The sequence below is a fragment of the Oryx dammah genome, unplaced genomic scaffold, assembly GCF_014754425.2.
Source record: "Oryx dammah isolate SB20612 unplaced genomic scaffold, SCBI_Odam_1.1 HiC_scaffold_18, whole genome shotgun sequence".
Lineage (NCBI taxonomy): Eukaryota > Metazoa > Chordata > Mammalia > Artiodactyla > Bovidae > Oryx > Oryx dammah.
The window spans coordinates 10945011-10969123 of record NW_024070202.1 but is presented as its reverse complement, the minus strand read 5'-3'; the positions used below and the strand labels follow the sequence as shown (position 1 = coordinate 10969123).

Here is a 24113-nt window from a genome sequence, read left to right as displayed (position 1 = left end):
AGGATATGCAGAGAGAGGGGAGATGGTTTAAATTACTGAAAGCAGTCTGTATTGCATCAGACCCTAACAGAGTGCGTCTGTGGAAAGACGCAGGTGCCTCACTGGAGATCAGCTTCCCCGAGCAGAGGCAGCAGGTGAAAATAGCAGACGTGCCGAGGCGCCAACCCTGAGGGCCCAGGAGAAAAAGGGACCCATGCCGGGGGAAACCTGCCTTGGGAAATGGCCTCATCTGGGGACTGGGAGTGACACAGCAGAAAAGTTTTATGGGGTATTATGGAACTGGGGTACCTAGAAGGACTGGGGGAGAAAACACACTAACTTTCTTTTCCTTTTGATAAAACTTTTTTTTTCTTCTTTTGTGACCAGATGATTGAAGCTAGAGTTGTTAGGTCTGGCCTAACAGGCAGCAGAGTAAAGAAAATTCCCCAGATTTCAGTCTGGGATTCAAGCCAAGTAAAATAAGTGCCCTAGTATAATGAGCAAAAATTCCTTGACCCAGACATTGCTAACTCAATGATTTTCAAAAATTCATTATTTTTAACTACTCTAAGAAAATACGTTATTCATTCAACAAATTTTTGTTAAGAAGCTACCACGTGCCAGGCACTGGAAAATAGTGAACAAAACACAAAAACTCTTGACACAGAATAATGGAGAGAACAGAACATTAAAAAGGTAAATAAGTAAAAATACATGGACTGGAACACTAGATTGTGACAAGTCCTATCTAACTTTCTTTAAAATCCAGATGAGGGAAAGGAGACATCAGGAGATGGGGTTGTATTCAGTAGGCTACCAGAGCAGTGTCTCTGTAAGAAGGTGATGTTTGCTAAAGACCTGAAGGAAGAGAAGGAGTGAGCCCTACTGGTGTCCGAGGATATTCCAGGGAGAGGAAACAAGGGAAGTGCTGGAAGAAGGAGCAGATGCCACGGGCGAGGAGCAACAGAGAGCTGTACCAGATTTAGAGACAGAAAAACAAAGCTAAGATGTTCTATCAGAGGGGTAACAGGGTACCTGGTCATCTGCAGCCTGGGCTTCCCATGTGGCACAGTGGTAAAGAATCCACCTGCCAATGCAGGAAACCCAAGAGACCTGGGTTCAATCCCTGGGTCAAGAAGATCCCTTGAGTAGGAAATAGCAACCCACTCCAATATTCTAGCCTGAGAAATCTCATGGACAGAGGAGCCTGGTGGTCTACAGTCCATGGGGCCACAAAGACTCAGACACAATTGAGCAACTAACACACACACATAAAGTTCATAATAAGGAGCTCGGCATTCACTGCAAGTCAAATGGGGAGCCACTGGAGGAACTGAACAGAATATTAGTATGTTATTTACACTTGGAAAGAGTCACTCTAGCCAAGATTTTGAGATGTCCCCCAAAGGATCAATTACAGCAAGAGGGAAACTCGTGAGGGAGCCACTGCTTAATTTAGGAGAGAGATGTTGGGACCTGGACCAGGAATGGAGGGGGTAGCTGGGAATCAGATGCCTGTTTTGAAGATGTGACCTATAGCATTTGCTCCACACTGAATGTAGAATGTGGGAGAAGAGAAAGAGAAAGTATGCCTGCAACATATTTTGAATGTTTATTTAATTAAAAGTATTTACGTATAGGATGAGATGCCATGTAGAACTGCCATACGACCCAGCAATCCCACTGCTGGGCATACACATCAAGGAAACCAGAATTGAAAGAGACACATGTACCCAATGTTCATCGCAGCACTGTTTACAATAGCCAGGACACGGAAGCAACCTAGATGTCCACTGGCAGACGAATGGATAAGAAAGCTGTGGTACATATACACAATGGAATATTATTCAGCTATCAAAAAGAATGCGTTTGAATCAGTTCTAATGAGGTGGATGAAAGTGGAGCCTATTATACAGAGTGAAGTACGTCAGAAAGAAAAACAGCAATACAATATATTAATGCATATATATGGAATTTAGAAAGATGGTAACGATGACCCTATATGTGAGACAGCAAAAGAGACACAGATGTAAAGAACAGACTTTTGGACTCTGTGGAAGAAGGCGAGAGTGGGATGATCTGAGAGAATAGCACTGAAACATGTATATTACCATGTGTGAAATAGATCACCAGTCCAGGTTTGATGTCTGAGACAGGGCGCTCAGGGCTGGTGCACTGGGATGACCCTGAAGGATGGGATGGAGAGGGAGGTGGGTGGGGGGTTCAGGACAGAGGACACATGTACACCCATGGCTGATTCATGTCAATGTATGGCAAAACCCACCACAATATTGTAAAGTAATTAGCTGCCAATTAAAACAAAGAAATTATTTTAAAAAAAAAAAAAGAATGTGCTTTTAAATTTTCTACACTTGAAAAATTTTCTAGTAAAAAGTTAAGGGGAAAATCTGTCCCACAAGCAATTTCTAGTAACAGTCCAATCAATTGCATTTTAATTTTGCTGTGATTGTTTAATGTAATAGATTCTCAACAAATATATCCTCAGGTAAAGCTGGGCAATGACCAGGTCTTTTCTTCTCATACCTCTGCTTCGTTATAGATGCCTTCTGGAATGTAACTCCTGTAAATTCACAAGAAAATGCAGCTCATCTAATAGCAGGAGATCAAAGAACCTCTTGAAGACCTATTTCAAGTTGCTGATATGAAAGGAGGAGTTTTCAGATAAGCCCTGGTAAGTTTCTAAGAATTACAGATATCTGTTTCATCAACTTTCTTTAAAAGCTATCTTTAAAAACTAATTCTAAAAACTAAAGCATAACTTTGGAAATGAATATACTTTGAAGTGTACATAAGCCATTTCTAACAAAATGATTCTAAAAGTATTGAGAGATCTCATTGCTTTCATATACAGATCGCCAGATGCCACTGTTTAAAAAAAAGAAACCTTCCAGCAAGCAAGGTGCAGAATGTTTCTGATGGTGGAAGGCTCTGGAGATGAGGCTAGAAGACCTAAGTAAAATTTAGATCAAAGACCAGGAGTTCAAGCATACCAAACTGTTTAAAAAATTGTGACTACGTGCAGCTATGCAAAACTCTGTCCGACGTAACTCAAGATGGTATCAAAAGTTTTTGTTGTTGCTGTTGTTTAGTCGCTAAATCATGTCCAACTCTTTTGTGACCCCATGGACTGTAACTCCCCAGGCTCCTCTGTCCATGGGACTTCCCAGGCCAAGAATACTGGAGTGGGTTGCCATTTCCTTCTCCAGAGGATCTTCCCGACCCAGGGATCAACCCTAATCTGGGTTTTTTACCGTTAAGCCACCAGGGAAACCCTATCAAAGTTTACATCTAGTTAAAGATGAAAACCTCCAAAGTTTAATCAACATTTTACTCAAGGCTTTCCTTGACAATTAGCTTGTATAAAGACTATGAGAAGAATTACATAATTTTAATGTAGTTAAACACAGTCCTGGAAAATGAAACTAGCTAGCTTTGTAGTTTTAGTCCGAAAGAACATCAGAGCAAGGCATATGCCTGCTGGGCTCCGGCCAAGACTGGGAGCATCCTTTCCTGGAGGCATGAGTACCTTCAGGCTGCTGAGGCCCAGTCTCCTAAAGGTGGGGGTGGGCACCGGTTCTCACCACTGAAGCTGCTAGTTTAATCCTTCCTGCTCACCACTCCCCAAGAGAAAACATAAAAGACTTTAGGCAATGGATCCTGAGAGTAAGTACTCATAAAGAGAACTCTGGGTTCAAAACTTTCCCAGAACAGAATAAAGAAGGTAAACTGGAATTCTTCTCCCCAGCTCCAGGAGCAGCTTCCCCTTTACCCATTTTAGACATAGATGTTTCAAGTGCATCTCTTTTGAAGAAGCAAAGCAAAAACAAGCAACAAACAAGACAACACTGGTTCTGGTCCGATTGCCCAATACGCACAATGAGCGGTGAAACAGATTAGCTGAGAGAAGACGTAATTTAATTATGGAATAGTTTTCCTGATCACAACTCCCCCACCCCCTTTACTTACACTGTGTAGTCTTGCCAAACATAAAGGTCTCTCATGTTTAAAAATATGCCAACAGTCCAGAACATAAATCTGATCAGGTAATGTTCATGAAAGACCTTTGTAAGCCTCAGAACAGTGAACTAGATTAAAGGAAAGTGAGTGAAGTCGCTCGGTTGCGTCCGACTCTTTGTGACGACATGGACTGTAGCCTACCAGGCTCCTCTGTCCATGGGATTTTCCAGGCAATAGTACTGGAGTGGATTGCCATCTCCTTCTCCAGCGGATCTTCCTGACCCAGGGATGCAACCCAGGTCTCCCGCATTGTACACAGACGCTTTACCATCTGAGCCACCAGGGAAGTCCACGAACTAGATTAAAGTTCTGTATAAACATTAACAAACCATCACTGAAGAAAAGGTTGAAGACAGTGATGCGCCAAGGAGTTATATCAAAGCACTGTAAGACCTTTTTGCTCAAATTGTCACCTTAAATTAAGTACAATATATCACTCCAGACCAAATATGGATCCATGACCATATAAGTTGCTCATATAATTGACAGAGTGCAAAATTCATGTGAAAGCATTACCAAATATATAGTAGCTTCAAAGAAGTATGTATCTTCTCAGCTCCCATCATAAGAGTGGGCAGTTGAGAAATTTGTTGATTTTATAAAGGGTCTTCATTTTTGAATAATGGGGGAAGCTTTGAGATAACGCAAAAAAATTAAAAAAAAAAAACTGGTTTGGGAAGAACAGATGTCAGTCACTCTTTTCCATCTCCCTGGATAGAATTCCTGGGAGAATTCAAACAATGAAGGAGAAAGCAAGAAAGAGCCTGTCTCCCTGTTAGGAAGTGTAAAAAAATAAATCACTCCCACCATCCCCACGTTACACATACGCACATACACATGCCAGTATGCACACACACGGTGTCTCTGGGCAAGTAATAGCCTGTAAGCAGGAAATCCTTCATGGGCTTTTTCTTGTAGCGTTCCAGGCCAGAGGCAAAGGCTATAATCATTGGCTGAAACTGGAGAGAAAACCGAGAACTTTTCTTCACAGTCTTTGGGGGCGCCCAGAGGAGCTTACTGTGAGACACTGGCTAAGAGAAGATAGTGCCTCAGACCTGGGCAGGGCAGGTCTGCGGAGAATGATAGGAGCATCTCCAGAGTAAGGTCTGTCTGGCTGGAACAGCCAGAGCAGTTAAAAGAGCAGAGGACAATGCAGAGACCCCCTGAGTCGAGCTCACCGAGGATCTAAAGTAAAAACTCTGGAAACAGGGTGAAGCAGGACAGCCAATGGAAAAGGCTTATACTTAGAAAACAGGCCTAGCGTGCAAGCCCAGCAGTGCCAGTCCTCCATTGAGTGAGTGACCCAGGTGAGTTAGAACTCTGTTTTCTCCTTTGTTATGTGAGAATAAACTTTGTTTGCAAGCATCTGGTAACGATTAAATTGAATAGTGTAAGTTATTGATACATATCTGGCACTTAGTAGGCTCTTATTAGAATGAGATAATCCACATACTATAAAATTCTTTTTAAGTTATACAAGTCAGTGGTTTTTGGTATATCAATAGAGTTGTGCACAATCAATTTTAGAACATTCTCATCACACCCTTAAAAATTCTGTACCCATTAGCAGTCAGTCACCATTTACCCTATCCTCCAGCCCTTGGCAGCCACCAATCCACTCTCTGTCTCTATGGATTTGCCTATTTTGGACATTTCATATAACTGGAATCACACAATATATGTTTATTTGTAAATGGCTCCTTTCATTTTGCATAGTTTTTGAGGTTCATCCATGTTATGTTATCATGATTTCATTTCTTTTTATTGTCAAATAAATTCCATTGTATGAATATAACACACTTTGTGTATTCAGTCATGAAGGCAATTTATTTTTGTGAAGCACTAAATGAATATCACTTTGTTGATCTAAGATGGGTGTGTTTTACCAAGTTTGCCAAGACCTTCTTGAATTTAAGTAACTATCTTTGTCACCCCATTTCAGTCTTTGTTTAAAGTCCTTTATTCACTGATAGTGTATTTCAATCCCCTTGTCCTAAACATATAAACTTCATTTTCTCAAACTATATTGTTCACCCCTTTTCCAATACTCGCCTTCACATTTAGATATGTTACAGGTACATCAGTTTATATGATTTCAAGTAGAAACAATATTTTTCCAATAGTTGGAAAACTAATTATCACACTGGAAACAAGGAAATGAACAACTGGATAGTTTTTTGTTTGTTTGTTTGTTTTTAGTTCATTACTCATACCTAAGTGAAGTATAAATTGAAAAAAAAATCATACCCCAGAATGTTTCTTCAAACCATTTGAATGTTTTATTTTTTCATTTTCTTTGAGAAAATAAATATCATACGTACCTGAATACCAAATATGCATGAGTTATCTAAGAGCCAGCATATCTTTAAACATGGTCGGCTTCTACTAATCACTGTGAAACCACATCACAATACCTCTGAAGGACAGGTAAACACAGACTATTTGGATCAGCAAATTCTTTAGGGAACAATCATTCTATTTTCCAGCGTTAACAATACTCCCAATACTTCCTCAAAACACTTGACTAAATAAACAGAGACTGGCTTAGACAAAAACTTACAGTAAGCTTGATATCACTCTGAAGGAATAACTGGTATTTTAGTGTGGAAATAGCTATGATAAGAAATGCACAGCCAATGTGGGATTTAAAATCATGTGAATAGTATTTTTAAGTTACCAAAAAGACTCTTACCAAAGACACATGGAACAAAGGGGAAGAAAAATTTTTTTTGGCTGCACTTTGCAGCTTTGGATATCTTAGCTCCCTGACCAGGGATAGAACCCAGGGCCCAGCAGTGAAAGTGCAGAGTTCTAACCACCGGACCGCCAGGGAGGTACTTTTTAAGAGACAACAGAGGTCTCTGCTTAAAGCTGAGTAACTCTTGAGTGAATAAAGTGTACCTGTGTGCTCTGATTTTACCCAAACTTTTTTTTTTAACAGTCTGTGGAACAGTCTCTATTCTAACAACTAGGTATTTTGTCCAAACATACCTAGTCTCTGTGGGAAAATGGGGCATTTCCAGTGGACAGTTGGCAATGATTATCTATTGCTCATAGGATATAAGCCAGTTCCTGAATGTTGTCGACTCTTCAAGGAGCCTCATGTGTCCAAAAGACTGAACACATGCATTGGATATAAATAGCCATGGGAAGATTAATTTTTTTCTTACAGTCTTAGAAAAATGGAAAGAGGCATTCAAATGAGTCATGGCACACAATTTATAAGTCCATCCACAAAGAAGAAATTAGTAAGAAATAGAAAGCTAATAGGAAATATCCACATGGTCTATTATTTAAAAGATATTCATTGTGTGCAAAGGAGCAAGAGCTGCCTGGTAGGACACAATATCCATAATGTCACTTTATTTCACTCTTTCAACTACTTGTATTAACTTTCCATCAGTCCACTCAATATATGTAAAGCAGATTGACTTTGCTGGCTCGTCTTACAAGTTCTGAAATGATGTTCCTTGTAGCTATTGTAAAAATATAAACATTGAGTATCACATTTGACCCTTCCTAAGACGGTTAGACGGAGAAGGCAATGGCAAGCCTCTCCAGTACTCTTGCCTGGAAAATCCCATGGACGGAGAAGCCTGGTAGGCTGCAGTCCATGGGTCGCTAACAGTCGGGCACGACTGAGCGACTTCACTTTCACTTTTCACTTTCATGCATTGGAGAAGGAAATGGCAACCCACTCCAGTGTTCTTGCTTGGAGAATCCCAGGGACGGGGGAGCCTGGTGGGCTGCCGTCTATGGGGTCTCAGAGAGTTGGACACGACTGAAGTGACTTAGCAGCAGCAGCAGCAGCAGCAACATCAGGCCATATAGTTTGAGTACCAATTAAACTAAAACACCTTTTACTCACAGATGTGGTAGGGTAAAACTCTGATATTTGGCAGTCTCAGACTCTTGATACGGATATGCTGAGTATCATTATTTCTTTATTCCTAAACTTACCAGGTGAGATTATACCAGTTCCTGATTTCACTTTGACTGATAGAGGGATCTGATGTGAAGACTCACCATGCCTTAAAGAGTATTGCTTCTGGTACGAGTCTGGATGTAGGCTTGACAGTTTCTTAAAAAGTTAAACATGCAGCTATTAATATTTGATCCAGCAATACCTTGCCAGGGCTGTTTACCTAAGAGAAGTGAACATACATGTCTGCATAAGACTTGTGCAGAAATAGTTATGGCAGCTTTCTGCATGACTGCCAAAAATGGAAATAGGTCAAATGTCTATTAAAAGAAAATTGGATAAACAAAGTGTGGGACGTTAATAAAACAGAATACTATTCAACAATAAAAAGAAACAAGCTATGGATACAGGCAACATTTAGACCAATCTCAATGATATTATATTGAATAAAGAGGAGTATATTCTATATGATTCTAGTATTTCAATTCTCAGATAAGGTTAAGCTAATCTGTGTGTGTGTGTGTGTGTGTGTGTGTGTGTGTGTGTGTGTGCCAAGTCACTTCAGTAGTGTCTGACTCTGCGACCTGTGGACTATAGCCCGCCAGGCTCCTCTGTCCATGGGATTCTCCAGGCAAGAGAACTGGAGTGGGTTGCCATACCCTCCTCCAGGGGATCTTCCTGACCCAGGGATTGAACCCATGTCTCTTATATCTCCTGCATTGGCCAGAGGATTCTTTACCACTAGCACCCCCTAAGAAGAATGGTTTCCTCTGGAGGGGGTTAGTAGTGACTGAGAAGGCACATGGGGTGACAGAAATGTTCTATGTCTAGATTGGGGTGGTTTGTTAAAATTTTACATTTAATATACGTTCTCTCCAGTTTTATCTCAGGACAAATATAGCTGAAATAAGAGTAACTGAATGTAAAAAAGAGAGGGAGAATATCAGAAAGTCAATCACTCTGAAGCTGAGTGATGGATACAGTGTTCATTATACTTTCCTGTTTACTGTGTATTTAAAATTTTCCAAAGAAGTTGTGCTGTGAAACTCTAGTTCATGATGTGAGGAAACAGAAGCTATAGTTTGATGAATGGGAGAACAAAATATTATGACACATGTTTCTCCTGTTGGCAAATATTTTGCTGAGAGATTATAAAACAGTGAGATTGTATACCAAAAATGTTAATAACTGTGAACAAGGGTTAGAAGTCAGGTAGATCTTGTTTTTCTTTTTTCTTTTCCTAGTTGTTTCTTATTTTTTAATTGGACACATGTTAGTCTTTTAATTACAAAAAATATACTATAAATATTACCGTCTTTAAAATATTAGGATTTCCCTGGTAGTCCAGTGGTTAAGAATCCACCTGCCAATGCAGGGGACACAGGTTTGATCCCTGGTCCAGGGAGACTCCACGTACCGTGGGGGTAACTAAGCCCGCGCACTGCAACTGCTGAGCTCACACTCTAGAGCCAGTGAGACACAGCTACTAAGCCCTCATGCCCTGGAGACCATGCTCTGCAACAAGAGAAGCCACACAGTGAGAAACCTGCACACCACGACTACGAAAGCCCACACGCCGCAGCAAAGACTCAGCTCAGCCAAAAACAATGAATACATGTTTTTAAAAGTTTTTCAGTTCAGTTCAGTTGCTCAGTCGTGTCCAACTCTCTGTGACCCCATGAATCACAGCACACCAGGCCTTCCTGTCCATCACCAACTCCCAGAGTCTACTCAAACTCATGTCCATCAAGTCGGTGATGTCATCCAGCCATCTCATCCTTGGTTGTCCCCTTCTCCTCCTGCCCCCAATCCCTCCCAGCATCAGAGTCTTTTCCAATGAGTCAACTCTTCGCATCAGGGGCCAAAGTACTGGAGTTTCAGCTTTAGCATCAGTCCTTCCAATGAACACCCAGGACTGATCTACTTTAGAATGGACTGGTTGGATATCCTTGCAGTCCATGGGACTCTCAAGAGTCTTCTCCAACACCACAGTTCAAAAGCATCAATTCTTTGATGCTCAGCTTTCTTCACAGTCCAGCTCTCACATCCATACATGATCACTGAAAAATCATAGCCTTGACTAGACAGACCTTAGTTGGCAAAGTAATGTCTCTGCTTTTGAATATGCTATCTAGATTGGTCATAACTTTTCTTCCAAGGAGTAAGCGTCTTTTAATTTCATCTACAGTCACCATCTGCAGTGATTTTGGAGCCCAAAAAAATAAAGTCTGACACTGTTTCCACTGTTTCCCCTCTATTTCCCATGAGGTGATGGGACCAGATGCCATGATCTTAGTTTTCTGAATGTTGGGCTTTAAGCCAACTTTTTCACTCTCCTCTTTCACTTTTATCAAGAGGCTTTTTAGTTTCTCTTCACTTTCTGCCATAAGGTTGGTGTCATCTGCATATCTGAGGTTATTGATATTTCTCCTGGCAATCTTGATTCCAGCTTGTGTTTCTTCCAGTCCAGCATTTCTCATGATGTACTCTGCATAGAAGTTAAATAAGCAGGGTGACAATATACAGCCTTGATGTACTCCTATTTTCCTATTTGGAAAAGGAGTTGTCTGTTGTTCCATGTCCAGTTCTAACTGTTGCTTCCTGACCTGCATACAGATTTCTCAAGAGGCAGGTCAGGTAGTCTGATATTCCCATCTCTTTCAGAATTTTCCACAGTTTATTGTGATCTACACACTCAAAGGCTTTGACATAGCCAGAAGAGCAGAAATAGATGTTTTTCTGGAACTCTCTTGCTTAGTCCATGGAATTCTCCAGTCTAGAATACTGGAGTGGGTAACTATTCCCTTCTCCAGGGGATCTTCCCAACCCAGGGATCGAACCCAGGTCTCCCACATTGCAGGTTGATTCTTTACCAACTGAGCCACAAGAGAAGCCCTAAAAGTTTTTAAACAATAACAAATAACACCCCCCCAAAATGACTCTCAGTCCTAATTACTCTGAATCAATAACAACAAGGGTATTGTATTCCGGATGCTTGCAAAAATCCTGTCTCATGAGCTAAGAGGCTTCTTGGTATTGTAATACTTCCTTCATCTGAGAGAAAGAGGAACATGATCAAAAGTAAAACTTTTGTTGTTTTTGTTCCTAAGAGAAATTTTATATAAAAACAAGAGCATGTAATTAAAGCATGAGCTATTCTACAGAGCATTTCTAGATCATGACCAATTTTTCTGTACTTGCTACATTATAATAATTTTATTAGTGCATAAGAACCCCAAATGAGTTAAAAGAGAAACCCCGATCAGATAGTATCCAGGGAGCTTAACTTTGAACACTTAAAAGGATCCTTGCTCTTTGGATTATTGAAATAATTTTTTAAAGATAACAAAACCTCACTCCAACAAAGAGTTTAAAAGAAGGCCTGGAAGGGAGAAGGAACTTCCCCCAATCTATAGCAAAGAATTCCTCTCAAATATAGATCATGACCACCAGTGAGACAGGTCACATCCCAGGATTATTCAGAGGCTGACTCCCAGCAGGAAAGGGCTGATGGTTGAAGAACCAGACAGATCTTAGAGCACAGGAGAAGAGGCGCTGGACAACATCAGAAATCACCAGCAGAGTCTACCCCCTCAGGTGGACAGACACAACTGGTTCTGTTTTCTACAGGACTGTTTGAGCAAACAGTTGGCCCAAGAAATTCATATGCAATAGCAGGACTGAACCAGCAGGGTGGGTGAAGTAACGAGGAATCCAGGCAAAGAGTACATGCACATTTAGGTCATGCATTCTCAACTTACCTCCAAGGAGGAAAAATTGCTTCTTAGAAGCAAAAAAAAAAAAAAAGAAAGAAAGAAAGAAAAAATATCAGGACTTTCTTTAAAATAGACCTCATTTTTAGTGCAGTTTTCAGTTCATAGCAAAATTGAGAAGATACAGAGATTTCCCAACTACCCTCTGCCCTCACATATATATTAATACAACCTCCCCCACTATCAACATCCCTCAGCAGGGTAGCACATTTGTTACAACTGATGAACTTACATTAACAACCATCACCCACACTCCATAGTTCAGCTTATGGATCAGTCTTGGTGTTGTATCTTCTATGGGTTTTGGCAAATATGTGTGTAATGGCATATGTCAACCATTATAGTGTCATATAAAATAATTTCATTGTCATAAAAATCCCCTAAGCTCCACCAATTTATTCCTCACTCCTCTCAAACTCCTGGCAAAAACTGATCTTTTTGCTGTCTCCAAAGTTTTGCCTTTTCCAGAATACAATATAGTTGGAATCATATAGTATGTAGCCTGTTCAGATTAACTACTTTCACTAAGTAATATGCATTTAAGTTTCCTTCATATCTTTTTATGGCTTGACAGCTCACTTCTTTTCAGCACTGAATGAAAATTCCATTGTCTGGATGTACCAGTTTATTTATCCATTCACCTGCTAAAGGATATCTTGGTTGCTTCCAAGCTTTGGCATTTGTAAACAAAGCTGCTATAAGCTTTTGTGTACAGGTGTTTGTGTAGACACAAGTTTTCAACTCCTCTGGGTAAATACCAAGGAATGTGATTGCTGGGTCATATGGTAAGGGAAGGTTTAGTTTTGTAAGAGACCGCCAAACTGTCTTCCAAAGTGGCTGCACCATTTTGCATTCCCACTAGCAATAAACGAGAGTTCCTGTTGCTCTAACATCCTCACTAGCCTTTGGTGGTGTTAGTGAATTTCGGCCATTCTAATAGGTGTGTATTTCATTGTTTGAATTTGCAGTTTCCTGATGACCTTTGATGCCCTTGTTTATGTATAGGGCACAGATATACATAAACTCACGCAGTATATCTGTAGTATTACAATTTCAAGGGAGAGGATAACTAGGTTGAAATCCTCCTCCTTAAGGGGGAAACAGTCTAATAAAGAATTGGAGAAGCACTGTCTGGATAGCCAGAGAGGCAGCATGAGGAGAGAGACACAGGATAGATGAGAAGGATTGCACATGTTGAAGAACTGGAAACTGGCCTCACAGGGAATCTGAGCTATGAGACAAGCCAGGGGAATAAAACTAAGTATGGAGAGCAGAGCGTCAGTTAATTTTTGCAACCTGTTTGTGTTAGGCAAGGTTCTCCAGAGAAACAAAACCAGTAGCACATATCGGAGAGAAAGAAGGAAGGAGGGAAGTGGGGAGTGAGAGAGATTATTTAACAGTTTGTGCCTCAGTTTCTTTGGCTGTAAAATGGAAATAATAATAGCATCTACCTCAGAGGATTGTGGTGAAGAGGAAATAAGTAATAGGAAGCACTTACAACAGTGCCCAGTACACAGTATATGCCAATAAATGCTTAAAAAACATATGAAGCCAGTCTGAATGTGGAAGCCAAAAGCTAACTGAGTTCACATAATACATGTTAACAGTTGCTATTACATTTTTTTTCTTGCTTTTTAGAATTTTTATTTTTGGTTGCACTGGGTCTTCATTGCTGTGCGCTTGTTCTCTCGTCACCATGAGCCGGGGCTACTCTCTCTAGTTGAGGTGTTCCAGCCTCTCGTTGTGGTGGCCTCTCTTGTTGCGGAGCACAGGCTCTGGGGCACGCAGGCTTCAGCAGCTGCAAACCGTGGACTCAGTAGTTGCAGCTCATGGACTCTATAGCATGGACTCAGTAGTTGTAGCTCACGGGCTTAGTTGCTCTGCAGCTTGGGGAATCTTCCCAGGCCAGGGATCGAAACTGTGTCTCCTGCATTGACAGGTGGATTCTTTACCGCTGAGCCTCCAAGAAAGCTGCGCCACTTGCTTTTAATTTTTGAAATGCTATCTTTGCCATTCTCAGGCAGTTCTGTGCCTGTCACTGAGTCAGACATTAGAAAAGGTGAATCCCAGCAGGGTGGCCACTGGGGGCCCTACCCTGGTCTGCTCTGCAGAACTAACCTGGAGGGCTTTAGCATTCAGGCAGAGGAACCAGAGATTAAATTGCCAACATCCACTGGATCATGGAAAAAGCAAGAGAGTTCCAGAAAAACATCTATTTCTGCTTTATTGACTATGCCAAAGCCTTTGACTGTGTGGATCACAATAAACTGTGGAAAATTCTGAGAGAGATGGGAATACCAGACCACCTGACCTGCCTTTTGAGAAACCTGTATGCAGGTCAGGAAGCAACAGTTAGAACTGGACATGGAACAACAGACTGGTTCCAAATAGGAAAAGGAGTACGTCAAGGCTGTATATTGTCACCCTGCTTATTTAACTTATATGCAGAGTACATCATGAGAAATGCTGGACTGGAAGAAACACAAACTGGAATCAAGATTGCCAGGAGAAATATCAATAACCTCAGACATGCAGATGACACCACCCTTATGGCAGAAAGTGAAGAGGAACTCAAAAGCCTCTTGATGAAAGTGAAAGAGGAGAGTGAAAAAGTTGGCTTAAAGCTCAACATTCAGAAAATGAAGATCATGGCATCTGGTCCCATCACTTCATGGGAAATAGATGGGGAAACAGTGGAAACAGTGTCAGACTTTATTTTTGTGGGCTCCAAAATCACTGCAGATGGTGATTGCAGCCATGAAATTAAAAGACACTTACTTCTTGGAAGGAAAGTTATGACCAACCTAGATAGCCTATTAAAAAGCAGAGACATTACTTAGCTAACAAAGGTCCGTCTAGTCAAGGCTATGGTTTTTCCAGTAGTCATGTATGGATGTGAGAGTTGGACTGTGAAGAAAGCTGAGCGCCGAAGAATTGATGCTTTTAAACTGTGGTGTTGGAGAAGACTCTTGAGAGTCCCTTGGACTGCAAGGAGATCCAACCAGTCTATTCTAAAGGAGATCAGCCCTGGGTGTTCTTTGGAAGGACTGATGCTAAAGCTGAAACTCCAGTACTTTGGCCACCTCATGTGAAGAGTTGACTCATTGGAAAAGACTCTGATGCTGGGAGGGATTGGGGGCAGGAGAAAAAGGACATGACAGAGGATGAGATGGCTGGATGGCATCACCGACTTGATGGACGTGGGTTTGGGTGAACTCTGGGAGTTGGTGATGGACAGGGAGGCCTGGCGTGCTGTGATTCATGGGGTCAGAAAGAGTCGGACACGACTGAGTGACTGAACTGAACTGAACTGAACATGAATGTGCTAAGTCACTTATTCATGTCCAACTCTTTGAGACCTCATGGACTGTAACTGACCAGGCTCCTCTATGCATGAGCTTCTCCAGGCAAGAATGCTGTAGTGGGTTGGCATTTCCTCCTCCAAGGGATCTTCTCCCCTCAGGGATCAAACCCACATCTCTTGTCTTCTGCGTTGTAGGTGTGTTCTTTACCACTCATGCCACCTGGAAGTCCCTAGGGGGCTCCAAAAAGGCCCTGAAAGCCACTCCTTTACATTCTTTTTGGGAAAACAGAGACAGGTGGATAGTGCACCCAAGAAAACCAGTGAAATGCCTGCTTAAAGTCCTACTCAAGTTCTGGGCTCTTGGCAGCCCTCAAAAGTCTCAAGCAAAGAAAAGATTTTAACCTTTGAATTCTAACCACACACACCAGAAGAGTGGATGAGTAATGGCTTACCGAAGGACTTCTTTCAGAGAGAGAAAAAAAAAAGTCACTTCAGTAAATGCAGATCTGGGGAAACGAAACTGAAATCAAATGTGCAGACTTCCTTCTCCCCACCTTCCAGTTTCGGCACACCCATACTGAGAAACACTGCCATTTCTGAGCCAATTAGAGCTCAGACTGAAGTGGAAGCAGAGGAGAAACGTGCATAAAAACCTGACTGAAAAAAAAGTATTTTTCTCTAGCCTGCTAGGAAGAAGAAAACACAGACATTTGAATGCCTCCTACACTGAAATACATGATTTTCCTGTCGTTTATTAGAACTATGCAAGAAAAATCGGGGTGAGTACAATATCTGTTTTTAACAGTATTATTACTATCTACAGCAGCATTTTATTGAGTAGGAAGGAATCTACTTCTCAATTAGAAAATTGAAATATACTCCAAAAAATGATGTTTTAAGCCTAAACTTTAAGCTGTTCACTGCTGTGACACTGTGTGCTTTATATTAATAAAAAAAAAATGAGTCACAATACTCCATAAAAGATGCACTTGAAAACTAAAGGCACTTTTCCTTTAGAGGTATTTTTATTGATGAACTATGGCATTATATATTTTCAACATATAATGAAAAATTTAAAATGTACTTCCTACTAATCTACTCTGAGGAGTTGCCAGAAAATAAAACTCCCTGATAAATCCTCAGATATTAGTGTCAGATGACATGTATTATAAAGGGGCAGAGACAGAGATAGTGCTAGAGTTGTAGACAGATTACAGAAAGTACTTGAAATTATAACAGGCTTCCTCTTTCCTGGTAAAAATCTTGGGTTTATATCTGATTTTCTCCAAGGTAAGGAACAAGGTAGTACCAGAGGGTGAGGGAAATACAGTTCTGATTAAAACCCTACTCTTCAATTTCCTTTTCTTTTAGAAAAATGAACCAGCCCTAAAGTTAACCCTACAGCTGATAAATATATATGTGTTTGATCAATCAACTAACAATCAATTAACAAGTTCCTTTTTAAAATACTAGTTGCTAAGAAGCTCAGAACCAAATTTTCGGGACAGGTCTAGTAAAGTATATAGAATTGAAAAATTATTTTTGCAAATTTCATCTGCATATGCAATGGGAAAATCATGTATTTTGGTGTAGGAAACATTCAACATTCCTGCTTACTATATTAGAGAAAAATACTTCAGGGTCTTTTATAGTTCCATACAAATTTTAGAATTATTTGTTCTAGCTCTGTGAAAAATGCCTTTGCTATTTTGATAGGGATTGCAATGAATCTGTCGATTGCCTTGGGTAGTATCGCCATTTTAACAACATTAATTCTTCCAGTACATGAACATGGTCTATCTTTCCATCTGTTTTGTTGTATCAGTGTCACATGGTTTCCAGTGTAAAAGTCTTTTACCTCCTTAGATTTATTCCTACTCATTTGTTATTTTTAATGCAAGTATAAATGGGATTGTTTTATTTCTCTTCTGATAGTTTGTTAATATATAGAAACACAACAGATTTCCGTATATTAATTTTATATCCTGCAATCTTACTGAATTCATTTATTAGTTCTAATAGTTTTTTGGTGGCATTTTATGTTCTTCTATACATCGTATTCAGAGAAGGCAATGGCACCCCACTCCAGTACTCTTGCCTGGAAAATCCCATGGATGAAGGAGCCTGGTGGGCTGCAGTCCATGGGGTCGCTGAGGGTCGGACACGACTGAGCGACTTCCCTTTCACTTTTCACTTTCATGCATTGGAGAAGGAAATGGCAACCCACTCCAGTGTTCTTGCCTGGAGAATCCCAGGGACGGGGGAGCCTGGTGGGCTGCCGTCTATGGGGTCGCACAGAGTCAGACACGACTGAAGCGACTTAGCAGCAGCAGCAGCAGCAGCATGCATAGTATTACGTTATCTTCTATACATAGTATTATGTGGTTAGAATTCAAAGGACAGTTTTGCTTCTTCATATCCAATTTGGATGACTTTTATTTCTTTTTCTTGTTTAATTGCCATCACTAGTATTTCCAATGCTATGTTAAATAAAAGTAGCAAGAGTAAGCATCCTTATCTTGTTCCTGGTCTTAAAGGGAATGCTTTCAGCTTTTCACTACTAGTTTGATGTTGACTGTAGGTTTGTTATATATGGTTCTTATTATGTTGATATATGTTCCCTGGGTCAGGAAGATCCCCTGGAGGAGGGCATGGCAACCCACTCCAGTATTTTTGCCTGGAGAATTCCATGGACAGAGCAGCCTGGTGGGCTACAGTCCATGGGGTCGCAAAGAATTGGACACGACTGAGCAACTAAGCACAGAACACGTTCCTTCCATGCCTGCTGTATTGAAGGGTTGTTTTTTTTTTTATCATAAATTGATTGCTAAAAACTTTTATTGAATCTTTTGAGTTGATCAGATCATTTTTATTCTTCAACTTGTTAATATGGTCTTTCACATTGATTGATTTACAGATGCTGAGCCATTCCTGCATTACTGGGATAAATCCCACTTGATCATGATTAGGATCCTTTCTCATCTAGCATATTGTTTAAGGCCCATGTTTCTTTCTTGATATTCTGTCTGGATAATCTGTCCACTGATATAAGTGGGATGCTAAAGTCCCATAATACTGTTGTATCAGTTTCAGTTTCTTTCTTTATGTTTGTTAATATTTGCTGCATGTATTTAGGTGTTCCTATGTTGGGTACAAAGGGAACATTTCATGCAAAGATGGGCTGGATGAAGGACAGAAATGGTATGGACCTAACGGAAGCAGAAGATATTAAGAAGAGGTGGCAAGAATACACAGAAGAACTGTACAAAAAAGATCTTCATGACCCAGATAATCACGATGGTGTGATCACTCACCTAGAGCCAGACATCCTGGAATGTGAAGTCAAGTGGGCCTTAGAAAGCATCACTACAAACAAAGCTAGTGGAGGAGATGGAATTCCAGTTGAGCTATTTCAAATCCTGAAAGATGATGCTGTGAAAGTGCTGCATTCAATATGCCAGCAAATTTGGAAAACTCAGCAGGGGCCACAGGAATGGAAAAGTTCTGTTTTCATTCCAATCCCAAAGAAAGGCAATGCCAAAGAATGCTCAAACTACCACACAATTGCACTCATCTCACACACTAGTAAAGTAATGCTCAAAATTCTCCAAGCCAGGCTTCAGCAATACATGAATTGTGAACTTCCACATGTTCAAGCTGGTTTTAGAAAAGGCAGAGAAACCAGAGATCAAATTGCAAACATCTGCTGGATCATGGAAAAAGCAAGAGAGTTCCAGAAAAAATCTATTTCTGTTTTATTGACTATGCCAAAGCCTTTGACTGTGTGGATCACAATATGGATGTGAGAGTTGGACTGTGAAGAAATCTGAACACCAAAGAATTGATGCTTTTGAACTGTGGCATTGGAGAAGACTCTTGAGAGTCCCTTGGACTGCAAGGAGATCCAACCAGTCCATTCTGAAGGAGATCAGCCCTGGGAGTTCTTTGGAAGGAATGATGCTAAAGCTGAAACTCCAATACTTTGGCCCCCTCATGTGAAGAGTTGACTCATTGGAAAAGACTCTGATGCTGGGAAAGATTGAGGGCAGGAAGAGAAGGGGACAACAGAGGGTGAGATGGTTGGATGGCAATACCAACTCAATGGACATGGGTTTGGATGAACTCTGGGAGTTGGTGATGGACAGGGAGGCCTGGCGTGCTGCAATTCATGGGGTTGCAAAAAGTTGGACATGACTGAGTGACTGAACTGAAATGAACTGATGTTGGGCTTCCCTAGTGACTCAGATTGTAAGAATCCACCTGCAATGTAGGAGACCCAGGTTTGATCCTTGGGTCAGAAAGATGCCCTGGAAAAGGGAATGGCTACCCACTTCAGTATTCTTGCCTGGAGAATTCCATGGACAGAGGACCCTGGCGGGCTACAGTCCATGGAGTGGCAAAGAGTCAGACATGACTGAACAACTAACACTTTGTTTTCATGTTGGGTGCATCTATATTTGCAATTGTTACCTCTTCTTGTTGTATTGATTTATCCTTATGTACTGTTCTTTTTGTTCTTCTCATTTGTTGTAGTCTTTTAAAGTATATTTTGTCTGATAAAAGTATTGCTACTCCAGCTTTTCTTTTTTCAGTTTGTGCAGAATATGGTTTTCCTTCCCCTCACTTTCAATTTGCCCATCCCTCTTCCCCACTCCAGCACCTGGTAACCTCTGTTCTCTGAGTTCAGCTTTGAAGGGGAAGTGGTTATTTTCTTAGATTCCACATATAAGTGAGTTCATACAGTAATTATCTTTCTCTTTCTGTTTTATTTCACTTAGTATAATTTCCTTCAGTTTCTTCTATATTGTCACAAATAGAAGGATTTCCTTCTTTCTCATAGCTATTGTAAATATGTTTATTTGCTACAATACACGTGGGAGTGCAACTGTCTCTTCAAAATACTTATTTCATTTCTTTCTGATATACAGTCAGAAGTGAGATTGCTGGATCACAGAGTAATTCTGTTTTTTAATTTTTTGAGGAATCTCCATACTGTTTTTCATAATGGCTGTACCAGTTTACATGCCCACTAGCAATGTACAAGTGTTTTCTCCACATCCTCACCAGCTCTAGTTATCAGTTTTATTTTTGAATAACAGACATCTAACAAGTGTGAGAGATTACCTCATTCTGATTTTGATTTTGATTTGTATTTCCCTGATGATTAGTGATATTAAACACTTTTTTTCTATATCTGTTGGCCATTTGTGTGTTCGTTTGAGAAATGTCTGTTTGGGTCCTTTGTTTATTTTTCAAATAAGATTGTTTGTTTTCTTGCTATTGAGTAGTTTGAGTTTCTTATGTATTTTGGAGGAGAAGGGGTAACAGAGAATGAGATGGTTGGATGAAATCACCGACTCAATGGACATGAGTTTGAGAAAACTCCCAGAGTTGGTGAAGGACAGGGAAGCCTGAAGTGCTGCAGTCCATGGGATCACAAAGAGTTGGACATGACTGAGCAACTGAACTGAACTGAACTAAGATAGGGTTTGCCAGTATTTTCTCTCATTCCACAGGGGGCCTTTTCATTCTGTGGATTGTTCCTTTTGCTGTGCAGAAGTTTTTAGTTTTTTAGTTTGCAGTCCTATTTGTCTGTGTTTGCTTTTATTGTTTGTGTTTTGGGGGTCATATCCAAAGCTGGTTGCTCAGACTGATGTCTAGAAGATTTTCCTCTATTTTCATCTATAGTTTTTTGGTTTCAGGTCTTAGAGTTAAGTCTTTAATCAATTTATGTTTTCTACTCAAGATCACTTTTTCATGGGTCTTTTGTAGTTCTATATGAATTTTAGGCTTTTTTTGTGTGTGTGAAAAATTTCATTGGAATTTTTATAACTATTGCATTGAATCTCTAATTGATTTGGGTAGTATAAACATTTTAATAATATTCTTCTAATTCATAACACAGGATACTTTTCATTTATTTGTGTCTTCTTTAGTTTCATCAGTGTTTCAGTGTTCAGTGGATGGATCTTTCACCTCCTTCTTCAAATGTATCCCTAAGTAATTTTTATGCTACTGTAAATGAGCTCCTTTTAATTTTTTTCAGATAGTTTACTGTCAGTGTATAGAAATGCAGCTTTTTATTATTTTTTAACTGATTTTAAATTTTTATTACAAAAATTATTTTTAAATTGATCTACTGTTCATGCTAATCATAATTTAATCTTTTTAAAATATTAATTTATTTATTTTAATTGGAGGCTAATTACTTTACAATATTGTATTGGTTTTGCCATACATCAACATGAATCCGCCACGGGTGTACACATGTTCCCCATCCTGAACCCCCCTCCCACCTCCCTCAGGGTCATCCCAGTGCACAAGCCCCCATGACCCAGTATCATGCGTCAAACCTGAACTGGCGATTCCTTTCACATATGATATTATATATGTTTCAGTGCCATTCTCCCAAATCATCCCACCTTCGCCCTCTCCCACAGAGTCCAAAAGACTGTTCTATACATCTGTGACTCTTTTGCTGTCTCACATACAGGGTTATTGTTACCATCTTTCTAAATTCCATATATATGTGTTGCTGCTGCTGCTGCTAAGTCACTTCAGTCGTGTCCGACTCTGTGTGACCCCATAGATGGCAGCCCACTAGGCTCCCCTGTCCCTGGGATTCTCCAGGCAAGAACACTGGAGTGGGTTGCCATTTCCTTCTCCAATGCATGAAAGGGAAAAGTAAAAGTGAAGTCGCTCAGTCATGTCCGACTCTTAGCGACCCCATGGACTGCAGCCTACCAGGCTCCTCCATCCATGGGATTTTCCAGGCAAGAGTACTGGAGTTGGGGAGCCATTGCCTTCTCCGTATATATACGTTAGTATACTGCATTGGTGTTTTTCTTTCTGGCTTACTTCACTCTGTATAATGGGCTCCAATTTCATCCACCTCATTAGAACTGATACAAATGTATTCTTTTAATGGCTGAGTAATACTCCATTGTGTATATGTACCACAGCTTTCTTATCCATTCATCTGCTGATGGACATCTAGGTTGCTTCCATGTCCTGGCTATTGTAAACAGTGCTGCAATGAACATTGGGGTACACATGTCTCTTTCAATTCTGGTTTCCTCGATGTGTATGCCCAGAAGTGGGTTTGCTGGGTCGAATGGCAGTTCTATTTCCAGTTTTTTTAAGGAATCTCCACACTGTTCTCCATAGTGGCTGTACTAGTTTGCATTCCCACCGACAGTGTAAGAGGGTTCCCTTTTCTCTGCACCCTCTCCAGCATTTATTGCTTATAGACTTTTTCAGAGCAGCCATTCTGACCAGCGTGAGATGGTACCTCATCATGGTCTTGATTTGCATTTCTCTGATAATGAGTGATGTTGAGCATCTTTTCATGTGTTTGATAGCCATCTGTATGTCTTCTCTGGAGAAATATCTGTTTAGTTCTTTGGCCCATTTTTTGATTGGGTCGTTTATTTTTCTGGAATTGAGCTGCAGGATTTGCTTGTATGTTTTTGAGATTCTTTGTCTGTTGCTTCATTTGCTATTATTTTCTCCTATTCTGAAGGCTGTCTTTTCACCTTGCTTATAGTTTCCTTTGTTGTGCAGAAGCTTTTAATTTTAATTAGGTCCCATTTGTTTATTTTTGCTTTTATTTCCAATATTCTGGGAGGTGGGTCATAGCGGATCCTGCTGTGATTTATGTCAGAGAGTGTTTTGCCTATGTTCTCCTCTAAGAGTTTTATAGTTTCTGGTTTTATGTTTAGATCTTTAATCCATTTTGAGTTTATTTTTGTGTATGGTGTTAGAAAATGTTCTAGTTTCATTCTTTTACAAGTGGTTGACCAGTTTTCCCAGCACCCCTTGTTAAAGAGATTGTCTTTTCTTCATTGTATATTCTTGCCTCCTTTGTCAAAGATAAAGTGTCCATAGGTGCGTGGATTTATCTCTGGGCTTTCTATTTTGTTCCATTGATCCATATTTCTGTCTTTGTGCCAGTACCATACCGTCTTGATGACTGTGGCTTTGTAGTAGAGCCTGAGGTCAGGCAGGTTGATTCCTCCAGTTCCATTCTTCTTTCTCAAGATTGCTTTGGCTATTCGAGGTTTTTTTGTATTTCCATACAAACTGTGAAATTATCTGTTCTAGCTCTGTGAAAAATACCGTTGGTAGCTTGATAGGACCCACTCCAGTGTTCTTGCCTGGAGAATCCCAGGGACAGGGCAGCCTGGTAGGCTACCGTCTATGGGGTCGCACAGAGTCAGACACGACGGAAGCGACTTAGCAGCAGCAGCTTGATAGGGATTGCATTGAATCTACAGATTGCTTTGGGTAGAATACTCATTTTCACTATATTGATTCTTCCGACCCATGAACATGGTATATTTCTCCATCTATTAGTGTCCTCTTTGATTTCTTTCACCAATGTTTTATAGTCTTCTATATATAGGTCTTTTGTTTCTTTGGGTAGATATATTCCTAAGTATTTTATTCTTTTCGTTGCAATGGTGAATGGAATTGTTTCCTTAATTTCTCTTTCTATTTTCTCTTTATTAGTGTATAGGAATGCAAGGGATTTCTGTGTGTTGATTTTATATCCTGCAACTTTACTATATTCATTGATTAGCTCTAGTAATTTTCTGGTGGAGTCTTTAGGATTTTCTATGTAGAGGATCAGCTTTTTAATATTGATTTTGTATCCTGTACCTTTTCCTAATTTGTTTTTTTGTTCTAAAGGTTCTCTCTATATATCTATCTTTTTGTGTGTGTGTGTGGTTTCTAAGATTTTATGGGCTTCCCTGGAGGCTTAGATTGTAAAGAATCTGTCTGCAGTTCAGGACACCTGGGTCTGATCACTGGGTTGGGAAGATCCCCTAGAGGAGAACATGGCAACCCACTCCATTATTCTTGCTTGGAGAATCCCCACAGACAAAGGAGCCTGGTGGCCTGTAGTCCATGGGGTCGCAACGAGTCACAGCTGAGCAACTAAGCACACACACAAGGTTTTATGTGTACAATATCATTGCAAACAGAAACAATTTTTTGCTTCTTCCTTTTCCTGTTTGGAAGCCTTTATTTATTTTTCTGCTAATTGCTCTAAGACTTCTAGTTTTATATAGAAGGAAAGTGCTGGGAGTGGAAA

At 40.3% G+C, this 24113-nt stretch overlaps 1 protein-coding gene across 3 annotated transcripts in view; it reads left to right on the top strand.

Moving 5' to 3' along the window:
• Positions 1–24113, top strand: part of LOC120877857 (sterile alpha motif domain-containing protein 9-like) — a 43203-nt gene that overhangs the window by 2161 nt on the left and 16929 nt on the right. The window contains exon 2 of one of the 3 annotated variants that reach the window (XM_040260274.1): positions 15699–15795. The exons of 1 other annotated variant lie outside the window; for it this stretch is intronic. The gene's annotated coding sequence lies outside the window, so the exon portion shown is untranslated. One more of the 3 variants, XM_040260275.1, reaches the window with a different exon arrangement.